Source organism: Panulirus ornatus, chromosome 24, assembly GCF_036320965.1.
Source record: "Panulirus ornatus isolate Po-2019 chromosome 24, ASM3632096v1, whole genome shotgun sequence".
NCBI classification, from domain to species: domain Eukaryota; kingdom Metazoa; phylum Arthropoda; class Malacostraca; order Decapoda; family Palinuridae; genus Panulirus; species Panulirus ornatus.
Window position 1 is genome coordinate 10,516,686 of NC_092247.1, and position 7,875 is coordinate 10,524,560.

The 7,875-nt window shown below is 39.7% G+C and overlaps 1 long non-coding RNA gene across 1 annotated transcript in view; it reads left to right on the forward strand.

Annotated features, from left to right (window-relative positions):
- The window catches only part of LOC139757104 (uncharacterized), a 324,993-nt gene that overhangs the window by 236,465 nt on the left and 80,653 nt on the right, over positions 1–7,875 (forward strand). Inside the window, exon 10 of the long non-coding RNA XR_011714503.1 lies at positions 754–918. This is a non-coding gene — a long non-coding RNA (uncharacterized lncRNA). The remainder of the gene's footprint in view (positions 1–753; positions 919–7,875) is intronic.

The window sequence follows — 7,875 nt, forward strand, 5'->3', positions numbered from 1 at the left end:
TTTCCTCTGGTGTCCACTGTGACCTTTCATCGTTAATGTGTATCTTCCTTCACCTTCGTTATCATCATTTTCCTCGATCATTGTTCATGTTAGGTTAATCGTAGAGACCTCTGTGCCTCGTCAAAATATAGAGGAGTAACACCAGGATTAAGAATATTCAGATGGTACATAAAGCGTTATTCTTCATATTAATTGATTACATCACGCGAGTACTTAAGAGTTTGAGTGACAACATGTAAGATATGTATTCTTCTTCGTGTCGGTTTCTTATCAAAGATGATAATTAACTGGAGTGATGAGAGGCTCAGAAAAAACTTGGAATGTGATGTTTGAACCAGGCTACAAATGTGATAGTGTATTGAGTCTTAATCCAGATCGACCTGCGCTGATTATTTCATAAGTGCCGTGTACAAGAGTGGTTCCCTGCCTGGTGTTCGCTGTACGTAGCCATTAACACGAGACCACGCCGCAAAAACGTGAGAAAATGATCGGTAATGTTCACACGTTCCCGCCAAGCCCTTAATCCCTTGAGTACGAAGGTACGACCCTTGTGCACGACGGTACGATCCGTGGGTAGTTAGCTTGGCCTATGACCTGACTTATAAGGGTGAGGTCAGAGGCCACGCCCCCATACCGAAGGGTTGTACCGGTGTGCTTATGAGGTTAATCATCACAAAATGATAGAGTAAGAAATATAGTATTTTTCACCCTTCGCCAGCACTACATAGTCACCTTCATCCGTTGTATTTACAGATATCGCAAAAAATGACCATCACTAGGAAAAATACAGTAGAATACAGCGACGCTGTATGACCGAATGTATATGGTGTATGACAGCGGAGGACAACAACAGTGGATGATCCTGTACTCAGAAAAGTTCTGTGACTGGTAATGAGTCATCACAAGTCATGATAATCAGTAAGTACTGAACTTCTTCTTTTGTATTTCGTTTAAAGAAAAATCTCCGTCTCCTGCCATACACAGCGTCGCTGTATCGTACTGCATTATGAGTAGGCTTATACGCCGGTGCTGTTGTGTTGGCTGTGGCGGACCTGTGCTGCGTGTGTACTGACAGTATATCACACCGCGACATTTCGAGCGGTTTTAAGGTGAGTCACACGTCTATAATCATGGTGAGAATATTGTGGGGTGGGGGGGGGGGGGGGGGGCTACAGGCGTGGGTGGAGGCCAGTCCAGCCAGCCACACTTGTTCCAGGAAGGGATACACACATTTTGTACCTATGGATTTTACCTTCCTCGTTAACTTTTTCTTCCTTTTTTCTATTGATTTATATAGTACTTGGTAGATTCGCCGTCACCAGTGCAGAGAGCCTACACTGATTTCTCTTGCGGGTAATTCGGAAATTTCGGGACGACTATCGTTGTTTTACATAGCGACTGACATGGCACAGGCAAAACGTGCTCCAGTCAAAGGACATCACAGATGAAAGGAATAAAGAGAGAGAGAGAGAGAACTTAGAGATTAATCAGGGCTCCGCAGATGTTTGTAGACCTGACTCCTTGAGGGACAGAGGCTTTAGGGATAGGGAAAGACGAAAGGAGGAAGAGAATTCCACAACTGTAATGTTCGACGGAAAAAGGAGGTATCATAACGGTCAATCCTCGTGTGGGCGATCTCCACACTGAAACTGACGGCAGCTTTAGGCAAATCGTGCCTTAGATCCAAGCCCTAAGGCCGGAGACACATACAGACAGCTTACAGGAACAGTGATAGTGACTTTAATGTATACATGTGTGTGTGTGTGTGTGTGTGTGTGTGTGTGTGTATGTGTGTGTGTGTGTGTGTGTGTGTGTGTGTGTGTGTGTGTGTGTGTGTGTGTGCATGTAATTAATCACATATCATAGTTTCCTATTTATAATGTATGAGTGGGAGTTTCATATGTGTGGATCCCCATCTCTTGAACATTCTCTCCTCTCATACTCCCATACATTCTTTTAAAAGTTTATATATATATATATATATATATATATATATATATATATATATATATATATATATATATATATATATATATAGCTTATAATATGACTAACAAGGATCAAGTCAAAGGCTAATCACAAGACCCACGAGATATATCGTCATATTTAAGGGGAGCGCTGCCTAGCACATGGGTAGTTGCAGTGCCCTCAACAGTGTAAGGGCTGTTTACAAAGTGACGTTCTTTGTTTACTTTTCAAACAATTTCGAGGAAGGAAATAATCTATAGCCGGAAATGAGGGCTGTATAAATTATCCAGGGCCGTGTGGTGGCCATGTTTTATTAATCACATGGTTCATTATCTTACCTTTTTTGAATCTATCATTATGGGGGGGGGGGGGGGGGATGGAGACATGTGAGTAGGTCCTGGTGTGTTCCACCGTCCCTTCCTCTAACCCTGGTACACAAACTGTTCATGTATATACTTAGAAGGGAATTGAGAAATTGCTGCAAGCTTTGTTTTAGTATTTTAACATTCACTGTCGAGGTGCTGATTGGTTCGGAAATATGTTTGGTGTACATATATTTTTTTTAATCAAAAAACATAAACTACTGTAGGTAAAGATAAACGCAGTCTTGTGTGGCACGTGAGATTATGTTTGAGTCCATGAAGAGTCATATGATGTCATAGCAATTTTCATCTTTCCCACCAGGCATCAGCCCATCTTCCTACAGACGTTTTCTGTCAAAATGATTCATATTTGATCTCAGTTCTGTTGGACAGTGAAGATAGGCAAAGCTGTTGTACATTTCATGTTCAAACTGTATGTAACTACCTCTGTTATGCAACTGTCTGTGCAACAGTTCAGAATCATTAAACAACGAATACACCAAGAGATCCTCACATCTCAAGTTTATAGAATACTTCAAAAAACTTTTTCTTTACTGCTCCTAATCTTCTTCTTCGGAAGTACTCCGACGAAAGCCGCGTCCGTTTCCATATGAAATACTACTGCTTCAGTTAGGAAGGCGAATCCCAAATATCCTTAGTCTTCCTTTGCAATATCCTGTGTAATACTAAACATTTCATTAGTGACTTGACCCCTCACATCCAGCCTCCCATCCCCTTCATATAGATCAGCCAGTAACCTTTCATCATTCTCTCGCCACTCTCACAGTCAGAGCCCTAAACCCTAAGCGATATCAAACTTGAAGAGGTTCCCCTGACATGAGTTTTCTATTGCTTTCTAGTTAGGTTTGGTAGTAATCTGTCTTTGACCTGTATAATATAACCCACCTCTGAGCCCGGCTTGGACGTCCAGCTTCAACATTAGTCTTCTGCAGGGAATAGTATCAAAAGCTTTCAGGTGATCAGGAACAGAGAATCAACCCAACATAAGATCTTTTCTTTCAGAATGAATATTGTCTTCCAGTTGATCATCTTGAGCTGGTGAAGAAATCTATTTTCTTCTTCCTCACTAGCTTCTCTAGTATGAATTTGTTTTGTGTGTGTGATGTGTGTGTGTGTGTGTGTGTGTGTGTGTGTGCATTTTAATGCGTGCTTGTGTGTGAGAATGTGTACATTTCGTTTTGTAAACGTATTTTTTGTTTGCTTTTGTGTATGCGTGCGTTTGTGAACATAGTGTGTATGTGTGAGATACACTAACAGTCAAGTGGAATAAGCTTGCGTGTGTATGCGCTTACCTGCTTATTTCACGAGAATGGCTGCTTTAAATTGCATGAGTGATGCATATTTGTGTATGTACCAGTGGCCGAACCTTGCACGCTTGTGTGGGTGTAAAACATGTTTTTGTACTTACTTGCATGTGCAGTAGTCACAATCCTGTAATTTCTTCCTTCTTAAAGAAAAGATATTCCAAATCATATTCGTCACGCCGCGCAACACGTTGGAAAAAGATGTTGAGAAGCATGAATTTTGTAAAGTATCTGTACATCGTGTGTACCATCTTGTATATGTGCTCACACACACACACCCACCCACACACACACACACACACACACACACACACACACACACACACACACACACACACACATCCTCTCCCTACATTAGAACTTTTCATACTCACCCCACACGTGTCCCTCCTCAGACCTGCCTTATATTTCAACAAAACACATTGTAAATCTCTCCCTTTCCACCACGCAAGCCGCCACAGATACTCTCACCCAGCTACCCAAAACACCCTATCCTACCCATATGTATTCTCCAGCCCTCCTCCCAATACTCGTTTCCCGCACACCTACCCTTAACCATCCAGTGTCACACTTCATGCTTATCCTTAGTAATTCCATATCTGCCTTTTCTGCCCACCTTACACCTGCTACTCTCACCTATCTACCCAAAAACCTGTCCTTTCCTACCTGAACCACAGTGACTAGTCCTCATTTATTGCCAATCTCGTCACTCCTCTCAAGGCGTTCTCTCTCCTACCATACCCCACTCATTTCAAGACTGATACCATAGCTAATGAATAATCAGACTCAGAGATCTAAAAGTATTTATTCTAAAACAGCGAAGACTTCGGTATCTAATAACAGCTAATTTTGACGAAATAACACTTATACGTACATTGCCTCACATTCGTTGAGATTCAACGACCAGAAATAATGGTGTGAAATTAGATGGAAGAAAATGTAATACTAACACGGGCAAAACTGTTTTCGTTGTAGCTTTATAGAACATCAGTAAGTTACCACAAGTTGTCAAGAAGATTGTCATTATAGAAGTTTCAGTCATGCTAGAAAAACACTTCAGCGATAAATATAAGCCAGTTTTAGAAGGAAAAACACAAACTTAACAACCTTAACATTCATAATTCAACCTTTTTTCCAATAAGAGTGTAGTTTCTCATGAGAATCTTTCCTCAGCACATGAGTAGTTCAATATTTCCATTTTTGCCTTACTAAAGAATTTCCATGGTAGTAAAATATTTGTCTAATACATTGTGTTCTGTCTTATCTATTTAGCTGCTGACTATCGTGCCTAATAGTGGGTATGGAGGAATCTTATGCTTTGCTATCCTGTCTCAGTATTAGATTAGGAACAGTACTGTTATTGTCCGCCAGCAGATATTACTACCTGTCAGGGACCATCAGCTCTCCTGTTACCTGTCCTCCCATGTACTTCCATGCTCCCCACCCCAACACCTGTTCCTTACATCCATCCCAGTACCTGTCCCTGTCACTTATCCACCCACCTGCCCACTTATCCACCTACCTGCCCACTTATCCACCCACCTGCCGCTTCTTCCCACCCAACTTACGCTTCTCCCTTCTTTCTCCTGGCACTCCGCCTCCCACCAACACTTCTCTCTCTCTCTCTCTCTCTCTCTCTCTCTCTCTCTCTCTCTCTCTCTCTCTCTCTCTCTCTCTCTCTCTCTCTCTCTCATACCTGCCCCCCTATCCCTCACATATCTCTATACACTATTTCCGTTCCATACACTTTCCCCGACAATAACCGCAACACTCCTTCCCTTTACCCAACATTTCCTCCTTCATTCTTTCTTTTACACCTGGCCAGCGCGTCTCTTCACCTGCCTACCCCTAGCAACCACCTGTACACCTACCCCCTAGCCCCAACACCTTCCCCTGGTACCCCGTGGCACACCGGCAGCAGCAGCCGGCACCAGACAAATGGTGTATACTGGTTCAAAACTGTTTTGTGAACATTTAAATTAGTGTCGCTTTAGACCAAATACAAGTGTTTAAAGCGCTAAGGATCGTTTGATTACTGGTAGAGAGTGTATAAACATAATGTATTATAGTACTGTTGTACTACTGTGCGTCTCTTTATCGAGGTTATCCACAATGTGTAATTTATGAAGCGATAGCGGGTGATGTCCGGGTTTACAAGGTTTGTACGATAACCCTTCTCTTAATATGTACACTGTACAATATCATATACACATCCAAAACAAACATCGATACGAATTCACTGACTTGAAGTCACGATCTGTTTCATTCGTAGATAAATCTTGCAAAACCGTAAGTGAAATGAGATCTTTAAAGTAGTTTTCTGCATTTGTGTTATCGTATGCATTTATAAAGCTTCGTACACTGGCCATTAATTATCATACCCCTATCTATCGCACGGTGGTATTATGGACTCAGCCACCCAGGCTGTACGGCTGATACTCTTACTTCATTATTGGGCGAGTTTTTAGTTATTATGCAGAGGGAGATTGCATGATGTTATATTAAGTTTCATAGATAGATCGTGCGAAATATGGAGCAGTTCTCATTCTTTTCTTAGTTAGGCACACACACACACACACACACACACACACACACACACACACACACACACGTAGTGGATGAGACGGAATGAACTGAACGATAGAACTATGAGTAAGAAAACTGGGCAGAAGTCTATCTAGTTGTACGATAGCAAAGAACTCAAGAGATGGACCCCATAAGCGCAAAACTTCCTCCTCTTACAGGGAAAATAAGTAACTATGTAGAGCCTTGTTATACAAATTTACATTATTTACCTTTATTATAAGATATGGATGTGAAAAAGAAGCTGACTTTCTTTGACAATTTGTAATCAGAAGATTTAGAAAGAGCTGGTCACAAGGAGGTACTCCTCGTGTTGATGCCCACCCCAACGTAACATAACATAACAGCGTAACATTACATAACATAGCATAGCGTAACATAACATAAAATATAGCGTAACATAACATAACATAGGATGGCAGTAATATTGAGAGGTGATCTATGATCCAAGTATTCCTTCTGAATCAAAAGACCAGCGTCGTCACACTGCACCACACATCTGTTTCTCGTTACTGTTACGTATTCTAATCTATATTTCTGACTCTCGTATATAATGTTCACTGACCCATAGCTTCTAAAACATTATATATATATATATATATATATATATATATATATATATATATATATATATATATATATATATATATATATATATTCTCTGGTTAAGGTGCATTGTACATGAGAGCTAAAGAATGAATGTAAGCAGATGAGGCCATTTCTGTCTATCCTTGGCGATCCCTCGCTATTTCGGAAACGGTATATATATATATATATATATATATATATATATATATATATATATATATATATATATATATATATATATATATAGATCGTCATAATGTACACTTCAAAGTTGATATTCGTCTATGTACACGTACCTAGAAATGTCAGTTGGTTGGTTTCGTACTTTTTATACAGTAAGTGTCGGCCTCTTTGACGTAAGTCAAACAGTATGAAGAGCCTCATTGGTATTCTGGTTATATGCACTCGTCTCTTTGTTTTTATTTACCTGACTTGAATATTTAAGACTCCTGTATACTCCTGTCATCCTGCTGTGGGTTATGCTTGGGATATTCTGTCACTTCTTTGTGCGCATTTTTCGTTGCTTTTTATATTACCTTCCACAGAAAAGTAAACGTTTCTGTTTTTGCCGTGTTTCATATTCATCTTCATCATCATCATCTTATTATTATTATTATTGTTATTATTATTATTATTATTATTATTATTATTATTATTATCATTATTATTATGATTTATTATTACTATTATTATTCTTATTATTATGATTATTGATATTATTGTCATTATTATTATTATTATTATCATTGTTATTATTATTATTATTATTATTATTATTATTTTTCTTCGTTTCCAACAATCAATAACAGTGCGCCATTCTTCATCAGTGTGATTGGCATGAACTTTGTTAATCACGTGCTGTGGTTCGATACAGCCAGGATTTCTTTTCTTGATTTAGGTTCTTTAACGATATCTCTGTGGTCGAGGGTTACACAGACATGCCTTCTACAAATCAGTCACCCGCCAACATTACATGTACCAATCAGACACTACCATTTTTTCCTGCGTCGTTACATGAAGTTATTGCGTCTCTTTATAGGAAGGGAGAC